This window comes from Triticum urartu, chromosome 6A, assembly GCF_056163025.1.
Source record: "Triticum urartu cultivar PI428250 chromosome 6A, HENAU_Tu73, whole genome shotgun sequence".
Lineage (NCBI taxonomy): Eukaryota > Viridiplantae > Streptophyta > Magnoliopsida > Poales > Poaceae > Triticum > Triticum urartu.
The window spans coordinates 3,695,927-3,714,120 of NC_141878.1; the positions used below are offsets into that span (position 1 = coordinate 3,695,927).

The 18,194-nt window shown below is 47.7% G+C and overlaps 1 long non-coding RNA gene across 5 annotated transcripts; it reads right to left on the bottom strand.

Moving 5' to 3' along the window:
* Positions 1-13,735: 13,735 nt before the first annotated feature.
* LOC147962966 (uncharacterized) lies at positions 13,736-17,698 on the bottom strand. 5 transcript variants are annotated; one of them, XR_015609491.1, is made up of 7 exons: positions 16,861-17,697; positions 16,646-16,740; positions 16,516-16,566; positions 16,293-16,426; positions 15,533-15,997; positions 14,648-15,428; positions 13,736-14,027 (listed from the first exon to the last, which is right to left on the bottom strand). It is a non-coding gene; the product is annotated as an uncharacterized LOC147962966 (long non-coding RNA). The 5 variants fall into 5 exon arrangements; XR_015609490.1 differs by having other exon boundaries at positions 14,648-15,462; XR_015609489.1 differs by having other exon boundaries at positions 14,648-15,997; positions 16,305-16,426; positions 16,861-17,698.
* Positions 17,699-18,194: the final 496 nt, after the last annotated feature.

Here is an 18,194-nt window from a genome sequence, read left to right on the forward strand (position 1 = left end):
GTATGTCTACTATATTGCTTAATATCTGCGCTAATTTTAGTCTTACTAGAGTCGAGGATGTAAATAACTCTGTGACGCAAGTTGAATGTATAAAAAGACCAGTGTTTAATGTCGCATAGGGAAACATGAATCTGCATTGACCATATACCCGGCCGTTAGACAAAGCACATTAATCTAGATTAGCGAAAAAATGTACTTGTATCTGAACAACACTTACAGTTTCACACTTGGAGACGTTGTACTTGAGGTGCGGACCAGTGAACTGTTGTCGAAATAATTGCGGGTTCCAACAATCTCCACCAGCAATTGCATGAACCTGCAAACGTCTTCCGTAAATAAAAGTTTGGGTAATAAATCCAAATTTTACGGAGCACGATAACGAGATAACTAACCCCAAAATCAGGCTCAATAAAGTGGCGCTTTCCATAAGCGTCAGTTTCCCCGTACATTTCGAAATCCAGTTGAATGAGCCTTCTAGTGTAAAGACTCATAGTTGGATATTCAACTCTGTCATTTCCTTCAATGAAATTATGGATGTCTGTCCCCGTTAGTTTGATCGCAGTTGGCTTGACATGAGCTACCCAAGTAGAGCTATATGTAGGGGATAATTAATAAACATTGTGAACTTCATAGGTTACTATACTACCAAAAAATTTATGAAAAGTTTAAATACCTGGATACATCTTCAGTCTGATAGTTCTTAATCCAGTTAACTAATACATTCATCACGTCTTCTGGACAGGAATGTACAGCGGCCACGTTGCCAAATGGAGAGTTAATAGAAGACTTGAAGCGCTGACGATGAGGTTTGTCATGGGTAGAAAGACTGAAGTCCAAGTGTTTGGGTTCAGGGTACTCTCGTTTTATGCCACACACATGCTTTAGTTCCCCTTGGCTGTTCTCAACGTACATGTCTTGTAGAATAATGCAGCTAGATGCTGCTATCTCACGTGACATAGAACGTGGTGAGATGGAACGACGGAAGTCCGTAGAATCTGAGAAAAAATGTAGGAAAAGTAATTAAGAAATGTAGATGAGAAAGGAATGAAAATGTATGTAACTAATACCTTTCTTTGGTTCTTGTGCTGGTGTCAGGTCAATGCCGAGATCAAAAGAGGGTGGCTCTATATCGCACAATGAAGGACGTGGGTATGTTTTGTTGAGGTTTAGGCTCGTCTCTTCCTCACCCTTAACCGACCGATTTAAATCGAGTGATCCATTGTAACCTGGTGTACTCATTGATGTAGATGTTCTGGCATGCAAATTATTTGCTGCGGGTATGTTGGGCGTAAATTGCATATGAGCTTGAGCTGAAATGAAATCAGTAACCATTACTTACTAAAATTGCTATTCGTCATCCATGAAAGTTTCGAAAAATACCTGACGGATGCTGCAGCTGAACATGAGAAGGTTGACGAAATACATTGGCGCAGGAATCCATGTTTCCATCTGACAAATTGTCCCCTTGCAGGAATGCTTGCTGAACTATCTGTAAACATATATTCACAACATATTGAATTGCAGACACTATGCTAAACGAGTATAACTAGACAATTATGAAAATACCTTGCTATTATCAGGATTGTTATCTGATGGGACAGAAGCACTTTCAACTCAAAAAGCCGACATCATACCCACATTAGGTCTGTTGTAACAGACATCACTTCTTGGACGTAGCTGCAAGAAAATAATGCATGTAAGGACATAAAAATGAAAATAAAAATGACTAAATAGGTCCTAATTCAATATGATAGACAGACTATAATGTAACAATCAGACTGTTTTCTACCTTCATCATCCCAAACTGGGTTGGCTTGTACTGATTCTTCTCTTTGAGGTCCATACTCATTCTTACTTTTATTGCGTGTTTATCATACGCCATAATTCGTGGGAAGCAATCATGCTTGAGACTCAGCGGACCCAATTCCAAGTTGTCCAAGTAGAATATCTGAATGTAGAATGTAATTATTAATTCAAACTATATGCAAGCTGTTTATGCAAACTTAATTTTGTTAGGTAATGTAAATACCTGCAGAAATATGACACATCCGTTTATATACGTGGCTTTTGTGTCATCACTGAGCTTGTTGGCCAATGCCCGTGCTGCTGCTATAATGTCATTGACGACATACCTCGCCCAGTTCCAGTTAGGGATGTCATCTAAATTCTTGAGCGCCATAAAATATTTAGGACATATATTGTCCAACAAAGTTTGTGGCGCGAGAAATTTTGTCATCAAAAGAAGAATGAAGGCAGTCTTGAAGGCAGCAATTTCCTCATCCGACATTGGTGCTTCATGTTTCTTGCTTAGAATATCAGTGAGTACACTACTCGTGATTTTTTTAAACTCCGGGACATTCAGTCGGATGCATATTACATTTTTTATGTGACTGACTTCTTCCGTGGAAGGAATTCGCAACTCCTTTCCCGAGAATGGGATACCCAGAACTTTGTGAACATCACCATCAGTGAAGTGCAGAAGAGTTCCATCACCCATTCTAATTGCTATTTCTTCAGTGGATACCCTAGATAGAAGGTTGTGACTAAATTCCCGAGAGTTTGTGATTTCCGGTAGTTTCAAAATTCCGTCAAACTTCATTTCAATGACTAAGCGTTTCTTCTCATCGTTAAAATCTTTCACGATGGACGAAATAGAAATGGGTGTGCATCTAGAAACCGGCGCTACGTATTTAACGGGAAGTGATGTTGACCTAACCGGTGGCTCCATAAAGTCATCATCATGAGCTGTAGTGGCAGCCATCTTGCCACGACCAGCACCAACAATTTTCTTTCTTCTAGCAGTAGCACACCTTTGTAACCTGGGCATGGATATACCTACAATTGGAAAAGAAAAATGTAAATTGCGATGGAGAAAAACGACCGCAATCGGCGACCATGGAGGTGACACTGGCTACCATGGCCAAGCTATACGAAGGGAGAGATGATCACATGGTATGCTCGTGTGAAGATGAACGATGGACCAATGATGATCTGATGCTTGCAGAGAGGACGAACTAAGGAGAGGTGAAATCGGCGGGGAGTAGAAAAAGAATCGGGGAGAGTGGACCACGTATAGGTATGTAAAATGCGTGCTGCATGCTTTGATTTCGTCCATCTTTAATTCGTCGGCCAAATTATGGCAGTGCATGAGCCTTTTTTTTGGGTAAGCAATCAAATTAGAGCGCAACCTTTATTTTTGGAAACAGTCGAATTAAATATCAACAGAATAAAGCGAGACATTATGACAGGTCCTAAATGATCCGCATGCAATATTTTTGGAAGGTGGAATCGTGTACTTTTTTCAAATCTGTGATCTTTTAACATTTACATACTTTTTCCAAATCCCCGTATTTTCCCAACTTTGTGTAATTTGATCAAATCCAAGTATTTTTCAAAGCCATGAACTGGTTTTGAAATTCGCAAACTCATTTCAAATCCACATGCTTTTCAAAGTCTGCATTTTTTTCAAATCCGTGTTCCTTTTATAATCCATGAACTTTGTTTGAAATTCACGTACTTGTTTCAAGTTGAAATAATTTTTGAAATCCACATATTTTTGCATAAGAGAAGTCCACATCTGCGTACTTTTTTCAAGTTCGCATAAAATTTTCAACATGAACTCTTTCAAAAAAATGTACCCGAATATGAAAAGGTACATCAATTTAAAAAAATTAAATGAACTTAAAAAACTAAATGAACTTTAAAAAAATACGCATATTTGAAAAGGTACATGAACTTGGAAAAAGTACGCACATTTAATAAAAAGTACACAAATTTAAAAAAGGTTCACGTATTTGAAAAAAGTAACCAAATTTGAAAATATTACGTGGACTTGGAAAAGGTAGGCAAATTTGAGTCGGAACGGTCAAAATCTGGGTGGGACAACACCAAAACCGGTCAAAACTGTGATCAGGGATGAATCTTGTCCGGTTTCAGAAGTTAAGAGTGCAAGTTGTCCGGTTTTGAAGTTGAATGACCAAATCTAGACTCCGCCAAGAATTAAGGGACGAAAAGTATACTTTTCTCGATATAATATGATGTATATCGGCAAGATTTGATCGTTTCAAAAGTTTGTATGACCATAAGAAAGTCAGTTCAATCTTCTAGTGTCTGATGGCTTATATTCACTTTACATTACAGGTCCCCAACGGGCATGTTGCAACGAAGGGAGGCCGGCACCGTTGCAGTTTGGGATAAAATAAAAGTAATGGCCGGCCGCCCTTGATTGTGAAGTCCAGGTTGCCGGCCGTGCGCGTCCGGACTCTCGTTGTCAAATGCTTGTCGTCTTCATCTTCGTCCTGCTCTATGTGATTTCTGTTTTTTTTTCTCAAATACGCACAAGTATGCGTATCATATATTCATAGAAGAAAAGCCAAGACGGTTGATACAACGCCTTTCGGCAATGTGCCACCCCGAGAGGTTAACACCCACAATCACCGTGACAACATCGGCAACTAACACCCTTGCCCAAACTTAAGCCAAACAATGGCGAAAAGTACGGACACAGAGCACAGGCCGCATCCCCCGGTATCAAACACGTCATAGCACGACAAATCACCTAACCAAACTAGATCAACGCACTCTCCACCGATGGTGCCTAGAAGATCGGCCAGTGGACAGCGGGAGCTAGTCTGACTCGAAGAAGACATGGCCGATGAGGCATCGATGATGGAGTACATAGCGCCCCGAATGCTCATGTCCACAGCAACATCCCGCACATGACAGCCCTGCACCCCAAGCCACACCGCCGAGGCGAGCGAGGCAACCCACCAGCCGCGTGCCCGGACGACACCCCAAGCACCTAGGCAGCGCCTCCAAGAAGGGGACGGCGCCGATACGCCACCGCTGCCTAGCCCGGTGAACCGAGCCTAGAGTTTCCTCCGGTGTCAGTAGAGCGGATGGACATGGCCATGACAACGCCTCCAGGGAGGAGACGGTGCCCACGAGCGTCGCCGTTGCCCTCAGCCGTAGCCGCGCCGGATTTCTCCTTGGCCACGACCATCATCTCCGGAGCTCAGCAAACTTGAAGTGGGGGGCAAAGCTACCACCTTGGGCCATCACCGTGGAGAGGGGAACCGAATGCCGCCGCGCCACATCCGCAGACCACCACGCCGCCTAGTAGGCGCGTCCACCGCAGCCCCTGGTCGAGGGAGACCAGCGCCTGCCTCCACCCGCCGCATCCCCGCCGCCCTCACGGCCAGGGACATCATCGCCTTCGCCGGGACGCCGCCGCACATCCGCCGCAACTCCCAACCAGCCACCATGATGGGACTCCGCTCCGGGGAGAAGACAGCGAATCCGCCTCAGCCTGGGGCCGCGGCCCCAGCATACCAGCACCGGACCACCCGCCGGCGGCAGCACCGGCGGTGCCCGCGCAGCCCAGGCGGTCAGTTTAGTCTTAGCAGAAAATAAACGCTGCTTAGTCAGCTGAGTAGATAAGTTTGTTAGAAAGTTTTTTCCTTAGAAGTAGTCCACACCCCGCACGAGCTGGATCGTGGAATGGCGCGATCGTTGTGGCTCGGCTTGGCTGTTTTCTCGGGCCGTTAGTGGCCTCGTTTCCCTTCTGTAACACAATAAGAGGAGAAGAAGAAATGCAAAAAAGTTGCAAGTGTTCGCAATGCAAAACCACTGTCTTCTGAGCACTCTCGTGTGTGTGTGTGTGTGTGTGTGTGTGTGTGTGTGTGTGTGTGTGTGTGTGATCGGTGCTTACAATTGGCAACAGAGCCGTTAGTACGACCCGGCGGTCATGGCGGGAAGCAAGGAGCCCCGGAAGGGCTCCGGCGAGGGGTCGCGAAAGGACTCCGATGGCGGGTCCCGAACTCCATCGCCGACGTGTGGGCGCACGCTCTCGCGGTCTCCCAGGGCTAGGCATAGCTGCACCGTGCGCGAGCGCGAGGTCGCCGCGCCGGTGGTGCAGAGACGCGAGGTGGCCCTCCCAACAGTGTTCCCAACACTGACCCGGAGCAACTACGGCAGCTGGTCTCTCCTGATGAGAGCCATCCTGCAGACTCGCGGGCTATGGGACGCCGTCACCACTGGAATCACCGACTACCACGACGACCGCACCACCCTGGAGGCCGTCCTCCGGGCGGTGCCAGAGGAGATGCTCGCGGTCCTCTCCACGAAGGAGACGGCGAAGCAGGCCTGGGACGCCGTCAAGACCATGCGGATGGGCTCGGCCGCCATGCGCGAGGCCAAGGCCCAGGGCCTCCGTCGAGAATTCGAGGATATCCGTTTCAAGCCCGACGAGAACGTCGACGACTTTGCGATGAGGCTCACCAGGCTCGTCAACAACCTCTCCATCCATGGTGGTCCCGTCGGGGACGCACGTGTGGTACGTAAGTTCCTTCGTGTTGTGTCCCGCAAATACGCTCAGGTGGCACTCTCCATCGAGACGTTGGTCGACCTCGACACCCTGACGGTGGAGGAGCTCACCGGACGGCTCAAGGTGGTGGAGGAACGCCTCGACCAAGACGGCGGAGGCGAGGATGCCGGTCGCCTTCTGATGACCCTGGAGGACTAGCGTGCGTACGAGAAGCGTACGGCGAACAACGGCGCAAGCGGCAGCAACTCGTCAGGTTCACAGGCGCGCGGACTAGGGCGTGGCCGCGGACGTGGCCACGGCGGTGGACGCGGTGAAAAAGGCAAGTCCCCTGCCGGCACTGACGCCGGTGGTGGGAAGAACGGCGGCGGCGACGCGGATCGTGACAAGTGTCACTACTGTGGCATCGCAGGCCACTGGGCCCGGGACAGCCGCAAGAAGAAACGCGAGGAGGAACATGCCCTCCTTGCACAAGGCCAAGTAGGCGAGGACGACGATCCGGGTCTACGGATGCTATGCTACTCTGCCAGTAGGTGCAGGGGGTACTTGCATGCAAAGAACATGAATGAAGGTCGGAGCTGCTCTCTTATGTCTGGATCCTCTTGTCACTCATGGGGATGGAGACATCTGCCGATAGGTATCAGAAGTCGGAGCCTCCCGAAAACAGGGAAGAAGAAGAGGTAGAAGGTGGAGACGTTGGTGGTGAAGGCAGATCCATCCAGTACGAGATTAACATACCTGTCTAAGTTATATCCCGAATATTTACTTTGTTTGTTTATGATGTATCGCTTTTATGTTTTCATTTGTATGGCCAGTTAACCACTCTATCTCTGATGGTGTATACCAATAATACAAATATTCTCCAAGAGATATTTGTGTGTGTTTGTTGATTCATTTGGCACGTTTCAGTATAGCAGTGCTTTTGTGGTTGATTCCGTATGATTTCTGCAACCCTGTTGTTCATACTTGTAAATTTCGTATGTTATTAGTACTCAGTGCGAAGTGATTTGATGTTGGTCTGCTTTTCCGTACTACTAACTGATGCTACAAATGTACGGTGTGGTATGTATTTCTGCGTCTTGACTGATTTCTGGTTTTGTTTCTGCAAGTTGCTGGCTTGCTGCTGCTGTGAGAATTTTGTGTTTTCTTTTCTAGTTTTGTCGTTTCTTGTTTCAGTAGCGACGGTTAATAAATGCAAAGAGTTGTTTTTGGGTGTAGGTGGATGGGCTGGCCGGGGTATGGTCCTGCCCCGGCGCACACCACCCTTCGTCGCCGACGGCGCCTCCTCCGAGCGGCGGTGGCGACCCCTGCATGTCTTTAGTCATGGTGGTCTCTCTTGGCAGTCGGTCAAAGCTTTGCGGTGGATCCCCGTCGACATCACTTTGGTCCCGACGGCCACGAACCTGTGTTCTCCAGTGTCCATGGCCTGTCGACGCAATGCTGGTGCGGATTTTCAGCCTCGACGCTCCGGTAGCTGCGTCCCTTCCAGTTACTTTGGCTTGTCAATGTTCAAGAGGCCACGTATATCGCAGCCCGGATCTGCGTCCCCTTCCGTTTCTTGGCTTGCTAGCGGCGTCGGCCACCACCATACCTCCGCATCGGCTCTCCGCCTGCTGCCTTCCCAACCCCGTCCACCCATACGCCATGCCGGCTCCAAACCTCGCATTTTTCGGCGGTGGCAGGTGCAGCCCCACATTGCCCCCTTTTGTGGCGGCGGTGGTCTGGCGTGCGGACTTCTTCATCTTCGGATCCTCGTCTAGCGGCAATGGGATTGCTCGAACTTGCTCGGCTTGCCTGGAGAATGTTCAGGCTCCTTCTTCAACTGGGCGAGGCTGAAAAGACTTGCATTCATTAAATTAATTCAGTGGCATCATGGATGCTTACGCTGAATTGGTGATGCATCGAGAATCTCTGCAGCAATCTATTTGATGAAGATCTACGAACGAAAGATGCATACAAAATGGATGGTATCCTCAGCCAACAAGACCCTATGAACGACAGGACAGGAAGACCCTATGAAATCGAGCACCACAGAGCGCCGCCAACCGTCGACGTAGCCACCGGCCACCCCTCGCCAAACTAGCATGTCCGGAGCCTCCAAAATATCATGCCGGACCTCTGCACCGAAGGATTCAAGCCCAGATGCCCGGAGTCGGCCCAATCGGGTTGTCTTCTCCGGCTGCAGCCGCCGGACGCCGACAAATGATTTGTCACGCATAGGCGAGCCCAGGCCTAACCTTCGCCACAATTAGACTCGCGGTGATCCTGTCTCAGTTTGCCCTCTCCTTTAGAGCTCGCACTCGTGTTGTAGCCGTCATCCACGCGAGCTCAGCGCCGCCGTCCTCCATGGTCGCCGTGCTCGTCGTTGCCGAGCTCCCCTTGTGTCTTTATGCTACCTGTCGTGACCCCATAGGTCCGTAGATTACGCCCATCTGGCTAGTCCGCTTGGATTCGTGTCGTAACACCGACATCGTCGGAGTCGTGCCTCTGCCGCCGCTCAGCTCCATTGGTAGCCTGCCTCCGGCCATCCCACAGCCTCCTGTGACCACCCATGGATGTGCGCGAGCGCAAGCTACACCCTGGTAGCCTCCAACACCGCCGTTGTGGCCTCCGGCGAAACACCGCCGTGATTTGAGGTCGCCGGCAGTTAACCTCGGCTGTGCCGACACGAGGCGTCATTAGTTCGAGACAGTGACATGTGGGTCCCCCAATGTTAATGATGCAGTTAGGGCTAAATAAATCCCCTATTAGTTTCTGTGCAACCGAGATGTGGGCCCCATGTGTCATATTTGACTGGCACAGTCGGCGTTGACCGGACCCAGAAGTCAGTGAGAGTGGCTAGGAGAGAGGGACCCACCCTTGGTCAAATACCGCCATTGATTGGTTTTTTAGGCTAGACGCTGACAGGCATTAGTGTGAATGCACCCTCCCTTCTTTAAGATGCCGTTGCAAGAAAAACGATTTAGTCATATGTGTTTTTTTTTTCTATCGTGTCATGATTGTATACTCGGCTTGTGGAGGAATTTGGACTTATTGCCTTCTATCAACTTTGATAATGTTACGGATGTATGGATCCGCAGATGCAAAGGTTGGAAGATTTTAACCCTCCTTTTATGAAAAAAAAGAAAGAAAGAAAAGACGTTCACTTATAGCTACATACCAAGATGAATTGACATCAAACATGACACGTGACACGATGCTCACCACTCAGCAGGATGCCAGTTGAGTTGAAGAGCTACTGTCTTAGAAGGTGCAAATGGACGGGCAGCTCCTGTAAGCATCGTATACTCCCTCTGGTCCCTTTTAGTCTGCATATAAGTTCTGTCCAAAGTCAAAGCACCTCTACTTTGACCAACTTATAGAAGAAAGTAGCAACATCCACAATGCCAAATCAATATTGTTAGATTCATTCTCAAGTGTAGTTTTTTTTTTGAGAAAACGCAGAAGATTTGCGTTTCATTGCATTGAAAAGGAAGGGGTTTGAGTTACATCCTCCTAGGAGGCAATCATACAATGCGAGAGTGTTTTAATTAGTGTACATCCCAGGTGTGGGGAATGAGAGCACGCAGGCCCAACGCGCCGGCTTTGGCCCAAAGGGTAGCCTCCTCCTTGATCTTAGCCAATACCACAGTGATTGAAGGGCTAGCTCTGTCGAAGACACAGTCCTTTCGATGCTTCCAAAGCATCCAGTGAATGAGCAATGTTGCAGAGGCGATGCCCTTGCGCATAGGCTTGGGCGTGTGCTGCCGCACAGAGAGCCACCAGGTGTTGGTTGATGGCTTGCTGTCAGGCGGGTTGCGGGGAACCCTCAGCCAGCTCAGGACTTCGTACAATACGTGCCGAGAGAATGGGCAGGCGAGGAGGAGATGCTGGATGGTCTCCCGCGCCTGGTCACAGAGTGGGCAGCGCGCGGGATGCTGCAGGCCGCGAGGGGCGAGGCGGTCGGCCGTCCAGCATCGATCTAGGTGGGCGAGCCAATGGAAGAAACGGACCCGGGGCGGCGCCCAGCATTTCCAAGTGAGCTTCCAGGCATCACATCGGGTGGATCCGTGGAACGTGGCAAGGTAGACGGACTGCGCAGTGTAGGTGCCCTTGGAGCTCCACTTCTAGAGGAGATGATCTGGCTCGGCGGAGAGCGTCGTGTGCTCGATCATGTGCCAGAGTTGCATGTACTCGCCGATCTCCTGAATCCCAATGGTGCCCTGTATGCTCGGTTCAGTTTCGTTTCTCCAGGAAGGAATCCTAACAATGGATTCCTCCTTATCAACGTCTGAGCCCTTTTCATTTGCGTGTAGTGAAGGACATTGATGTCTCTCATACTGCTCGGTGGCTCGGTGTATGACATTGCAGCCAGTTTCCGGCCAGAAACTTCTCCAACCTCTGTTGACCAGCACATAGGCTTTGCCAGGTCAGCACAAACTAGAACGGCAGAACCAAGTTGTTTTTCTTGAACCCTTCCTCTTCTTTAGCCATAGTTTTCATGCAAATTATCGTGTACCGGCATAGCAATCAAATTATTAATGAAGAACCAAAAGAGAAAAGTTCCCCGTGTTGAAGAGGTTGTCTCTGTGTACCGTCCTTAATTGGTTTGACCCAGTATACAGATGAAAAGTACCCTCCCTTCTTGAAGATGCTGTTGCAAGAAAGATGACTTGTCATGCATATGTGTTTTTTTATATCTTGTCATGATTGTATACCTGGCTTATTGACGAATTTGGACTTATTGCCTTTTATCAACATTGTTAATGTTATGGATGTATGGATCCACAGATGCAGCGGTCGGGAGATTTATTCATTTGTGAGAAAAAATAAAAAAAGAAAGAAAGAAAGAAAAGACATCCACTACTTGATTTACGTACCAAGACGAATTGACATCGAACATGACACGTGACACGATGCTCACCACTCTGCAGCTGCAGGGTGCCACTTGAGTTGAAGAAGTACTGTCCGAGAAGGTGCAGACGGGCAGCTCCTGTCAGCATCATTTTTTTCGAAAAAGGGACTCCCCGGCCTCTGCATCAGAACGATGCATACGTTTACATTTAAAAGAAAGTAAATAAGGTTCAACAAGGTCTTAAAGTCTGCAAACAAAAGGAACGGCTAGCTCACACAGAGCCTCAACGCCAAAACAGAAAGCCCAACAAGCCACAACCGGCTGGCAAAATAAAAAATAGGTAAACTAATCGCCTATCCTATTACATGACCACCATCCAAACCGGTTGAAGATATCCCGCGCTACCATCTCCCACCGGACAGATCCAGTAACCAAACGCTCCCTGACCTCCGTCGGAGTGAGTAAGGACCACATACAGATCAGCGCAGTAGCCCGGAATAAAACCTGCAAAAAATAAATAGTTGTTCTGTTAAAAGGCAAATCATTTCTGCAATTCCAAATTGCCCATAACAATACACATACTCCTATACGAATGTGTCTAGCTGTTTCGGACTCTATCCCAGCAAGCCACACCCCGAATAACATGTTGACCGAAGTCGGAGTAATGTTAAAGGCAATTTGCACAGAGCGCCACAAACCTCGTGCCAACGGGCAGTCAAAAAAGAGGTGCTTGATAGTCTCGTCCCGATCACAGAAACTACACCTAGTAGAACCTGTCCAGTTGCGCTTAACTAGATTGTCCTTTGTTAAAATTACTTGTTTATGTACAAACCACATAAACACTTTAATCTTCAAAGGGACCTTAACTTTCCAAACATCTTTGGAGCTAGGAATCACACTAGAGTTAATGATATCGATATACATAGATTTAACTGTGAACTCCCCAGATCTAGTAAGCTTCCAACACAACTGATCGGGCTGAGGAGTTAACTGAACCTCCATCAGTCTACGAACCAAGTGAAGCCATGCTTCCCATCGATCACCCACAAGCACCCTCCTAAACTGAATGTTGAGTGGAATGGACTGCATAACCATGGCACCAAGAGCCTCACGATGCTGAACAATATGATATAGGGACAGATACTAGGTCGCCAAAGGCGCGTCGCCAAGCCACGTATCCTCCCAGAATCGAGTGTTGTTACCATTACCGACAATACACCTAGTTCTCTTAAAGAAGGTAGCTTTGATTCTCATGAGCCCCTTCCAGAACAGCGAATCAGTTGGTCTCAGTGTGACCTGGGACAGGGTCTTGGACTGCAGATATTTACTATGTAAAATCTGCGCCCACGTTACCTCTGTCTCAAATGACAACTTATACAGCCACTTACTAAGCAGGCATCTGTTCTTGACTTCAAGATTTTCAATACCAAGGCCCCCTGGTCCTTTGGTCGACAGATAATATCCCATTTGGCCAGTCGGTATTTTCTCTTAAGTTCATCACTCTGCCAAAAGAATCGGGATCGATAGAAGTCAAGCCTTTTCCTAACCCCAACTGGGACCTCAAAGAAGGATAAGAGGAACATAGGTAAACTCGTGAGCACCGAGTTAATAAGAATCAACCGGCCTCCATAAGACATGAGTTTTTCTTTCCAGCAACTCAGTTTCTTCTCAAACCGATCCTCGATGCACTTCCACTCGCTGTTTGTTAGCTTACGATGGTGAATGGGAATACCGAGAATTGGGCCTGCTTTGATTTTCTAGGTTGAAACAATTGATGTAGTATCCTTCAAAATAGAATGTGATCAGCTTACAGTCCTTATTGAATCTATGACATTCTGGAGACTGGAGCATGTTCCTTTTCTTGTCCCAGCCAGAAAATTTGATCTAGGAATCCTGTTTAAAAAAAAAGAATTGTACTGCCTTGACAGTTGATGAATAGATGGGAACTTTTCTCGCCAAAAAAACAATAATCAAACTGAAGATGGAACGAAACAACACTTGCGCACCAGACTTGTACAATAGCTGGAGACTAAGTTGTTGTAAGGAAGTGAGAAAATATATCTGTCAAAAAACAACCCACAACTTAATAAGCAGTCAAGTATGTCTCTAGGCCATACCGCCACACTTACAGGCCTCTGTTCTTCACAAACATGCAATTGATTATCATATTCACGTATAACTGTAATACTTTGAGACAATCAGATAGAGCAAACTCGTATACTTGGTAATAATAAAAATCTAACACAGCAAAATTTCTCTATTTGAATATTCTTTCCTAAAGATATGTCATCATAAAACAATATATCTGTTATAACCAGTTATACAATAAGTACCCTAAACATAAATAGCATAATTGGATAGTGAACCTTTGAACTATATGGTGAGAGCAGCCATCTCCTGGAATTTTCAAGTTCTGCTATCGTTAGTGCTTGTTCTACTGAGTTTGGGCACATACGTTGACACTCTCCGGAGCTACTCAGCTGTTGCAAATAACACCAAGGGAGACACAATCCTGTATGAAGCCTTAGTCATGGTATACTGTAATCTTTTCTTTAAGAAAAATGCCCATTACGGGTGATTTCATTAAGAATATTAACAGGTTACATCATATGCCAATGAGTTCAATATATAGAATGACATAAGGGGCAGGAAGCACAACATGTATTTAGTACAGGTAGCATGCCTGCTAATTTAGCTCCCTACCAATGAACTGGCTTTGCTTCTGTGGAATTGTCTTCTTCTCTAATTACCAAAACTGTTGGTCAGCTGCTATTAAATGGTCAATAATATCGTCCGGCTGGATGAGACATCTCTGAGAACCTGAGTGAACAGAGCAAGATGCTTTTATCTTGGATGTGGACTCCAAGTATACTGATTAAGAAGGCAAATAAGGGGGACATCAGAGAAGCAAGTTGTAAGAAAATCATGCTTATTTGCAAGTTAAGATATGTTCAGGTTAAACCACACACTGGGATATCTTAGGGTGATTTGCGTTTTAAATGTACTTTTAAGCTACCTACATGTTTGGTTCTGCATATAAATGAAGATCTCAGCACAAAAAAAAATAAAGAGTACACTATTTGTCTCTATCTAAGCAGTTGACCAAGAATTCCGAAGAATTAACCGTATGACAGTAAATTAAATAGTCACCATCTTAAATAGCATAAGAACAACATACACACGAAGAAGAAACTACACGGCATAACTCAATAGCTATTTAAAAGAAGTATTCCATATAATATATAAAACTTGCTTCTTATTCCTTCTATTACCCAGCGACACACAAAGAGAACTCATTATTTAGCTTAAAATCATTACTATTCCATTTTGAGGAAATTCAAAAAAGAAAAATAATTTTAGCAGAACTAAAAGTTACTTATCATTAGTTACCACTATTAATGATATAAAATTCCATCATTTGAAATTGAAACACTAACATACATGTTGTGTGCTGCTCTTTGTTCAAGCATAGGTAAGGAACAAAGTCTTACTTGGATTCTGCAGAAGCGTACCTTCTACCCTTCCACTTCCTCTCATTTCTTCACTACCAGAAAAATGAGCCCGTCAACATTACAGGGTAAAGAAAAATATGTACATCCGTGAAGAAAGCTCATGTAAAATTAGGTAGCAAGGCATGTGAACAAAAGATAGATTAACCTGTTTTTCCGGAAGCCTCAACAAAATGATTAAACAGAAAAATTTCCTTTTTTTTGGAAAAGGAGGATGATCTCCGGCCTCTGCATCTGGAAGATGCATGCGGCCAATTTATTGATTATTCTCAAGGACCTTACAAAGTAGAACAACAATATGCCTGAATCCGCCATCTTGGCAACATCTACCGCTATTCCTATCCAAATGATGAAGGGGTGCAAGCTGGGCCACATATCCAGACCTCTCACCTAAGCCTAACATCTAAAGCCGGAGGCCCCGACCAAAGCCTTCTGCCGGGTCCGGGGCTCAAACCGGTCCGACGCACTCAAATGTGTCATCGCCGCCATCTTCCACTGGTCCATCTTCAGAGCAAATTGAGGTGACAACCTTGGCAGGTCCTCCGCCATCGACGCCAGCACGACGCCAAACGACGACCTCCACCTACGCGAGCCTTGGTAGGTCCTCCGCCATTGACGCCACCACGACGCCAGCCGACGACCTCCACCTACGCGAGTCCATCTCCAAGCAACGGACGTAAATCCATGCTAGGATAGGGCCGCACCACCGCCGTCGCCCACCACCCACAAGCGCCACCTAACCCCAAGGTTCCCAAAGCGGCGCCTTCAAGAAGGGAATGGCGCCGTGAGCGCCGCCGCTGCCAAACAAAGTTAGGGCTTTCGCCTGGGAGACCTAGGGGAAGGTGAATTGAGGAGATCAGTCCATACCGACGCCTCCAAGGAGGGGAACGGCGCCCTCAGGCGTCGCCGTCGGCACGGCCGGTCATGGCCGGCCAGGGATTTCGCCCGAACTAGATCCCTGCCACCAGCAGCGCCTCCTGTACAGAATCGGCGACCAAGAGGAAGCGAGGCCCGACCAGGCTTGCCCGCACGCCGAACAAGGAAGGAGGGGATGGCGCCAGATCGTGCACACCGACCGCCGCAGAAGCCGCCGCCGGCCGCCAACGACCACCGGATCCCGCCGCCCGCGCAGCCGGGACACCAGATCCACCGCCCCCACAGCTGCTAGCCGGCCGTGCCTTGCCAATGGAGCCGCCGCTCCAGATCCGGGGTTCCCCACGCAGATGCAGGGCAACCGAGGCCCCGCCGCCACCATCCTTGGCGCCCCGGGCTTGCCTGGCGGCTGCCTCAGGCGGCGGCGATGGATTCCAAACTGGATCAATGGATTCCAAACTGGTAAAATAGAAAACGATATGGAAGTTCTTAATTCAGTGAATTTTTATATTTGTACAATTTAATACTTGACAATTCAGGAGGTAAAAACAACAGCAGGATGTTCCTTGGAACAATAAGAATAAACATGACATGATTTGAAGATGAATAATCGTTTTCTACACAACTTATGGGGTAACTCATAGCTTCATTTTGGTTTCAAGTTTAGCAGTGCTAATTGTCGCTAGCGCACTAAAATCAGGCTAGAGATACCACAATATCAGCAAGCAGCAAGGATCAACAAAAGGTAGGTCACCCAGGTTGCCACCATGTTGAAGCTCTCTGTAGTTAACCAATTCATCCCCTTGAGCCCAGTGGAGAACTTCTGCCGTGTTACTTCCGTTTCCAATTCCTGAATCTTGCATGTATAGCCCTTATAAGGTCCACATTCTGCTTGGAAAAAATATAACAGTTCAAGTATGGTGGCATGACAATGTGCACAGAAAACTTTATTTGATTCGAGATATAATTTTACACACCTGCTCACTGTAAAGTTCTGAATTTCTTAACCCATGTAGAGAGACTTTTCTCTGCAACAACCGAAAGATGCATAAAACAACATTAGAGATAAAAATGAACTAATTTGATTGGTGAATGCACCAAACCCACCTGAAGTTACTACGGGAAAACAGGAGTTCACACTGCACCTGCTATATTGACTACTCAATTTTCGCATCTTTGCTGTAACTGGATCTCTGTTTGATCTATTCAATTTCAATAGGATACATAAGGATAAACATACGATGGCAACCCAAATAAAATATGCAAAGATTTATTCAAGGATAGAGCAAGCTTAGCGTTGCTTTGTTGTGAATATTTCGTACACAATCCGTGGCTTAGCCTGCGCGAACAACCCGAGCGGCGGCGACCGGCGAGCAGGGAGAGGGCAGCCGCGTGGGCTAGGACGCTAGGTAGCCACGAACACGCACATGAACCAGCGGTTCGAGCACCCAAGCAAACGCCCCACCAGCATGCGCTCGTACTCATGCACATGGCAGCAGTGGGGGCAGACCGTCCAGAGCACATCTCTGCGACGGAAACGCCGCCGGGAGCAGCAGGAGCGAAACCGGCGCTGGTGGAGGTGCTCTCCAAGAGGTGGGCGAAGGCCTCTTCAACGACGCGAAGGGCGGTGTCAGCCGGGGATGGGGATCGCGCCGAGGGGCCAGGAGGTTGGCTAGGCGACGGAAGGCCCGCTTGACATCCGGGGTGTCGGGGTTGGGCTGGAGCTGGAGGATGAAGAGGGAATCGGGGCGGCCGGAGGGGAGGAGGCACTCGACGGCAAGGTGGACGCAGCCCCTCGCCGGTACGCCCCCTGGTTGCGGCTCGGGTGAGCTGCCCCTCCGCGGCCGCTTGTGGATAAGCGAGGCCGGGGGCCATCTTATAGAGGCGCTGGGGCGGCAGTAGAGCGGCAGGAGATGGGATAAGCGGCGGGGGGCAGGCGGCGAGCGGCAGCAGACGGGATAAGCGGCGGGCGGCGAGCGGCAGGAGTCTTCGAGAGGGAGCAGGCCACCGCCCGGCAGACTGAAAAGTTTAACCATGAATCAAATTGCAGGAAACGACAGTGACAGGAACCAATACAGAACCAGATGAGCGATCGAGACGGCGCCGCCATGGACTGAACGCAAGCACAGGAAGAAACGCTGAACGTATGCTAAATCTACCTAAATAAGTTGTATAGCAGTTCAAAAAATTTGAAACGGCAAACCAAAGTCACAGCGCATTCGTACCCAACCAGGTACTAAACAAATACACGTGCCATCAAATGAGTTACCGCCAGGCCGCTTTCGACCAAGTGGGTAATTCTCATCGCGAAAACCTTGCCTGGAATAGAGGCTTGGGTATATATACTCACGTATAACCTTGTAATCAGACCAACAAAACGCAAAGCAAAACAGAACCAGGCTCGAGACGAGCCTGTTGCAATACATCGATTTGGTGCCTCGTATTTGTTCCGCGGAGAGAAGCCGATTGCTAGCCCAAGTCAAGTTCGTGTACCTGCGTGTGCTAGTGCTACTACTGTACATCAAGCCAGGTGCTAGCTAGCTTGCTAGCTTTGCAGTGCACTGCTACGGGAGGATTTGGTCTAGCGTTACTAAAGCCAACACACGTGTCGTGCGTGCTGTTTGACTTTTATTGCTTTTCCACAACTCACGGTTGT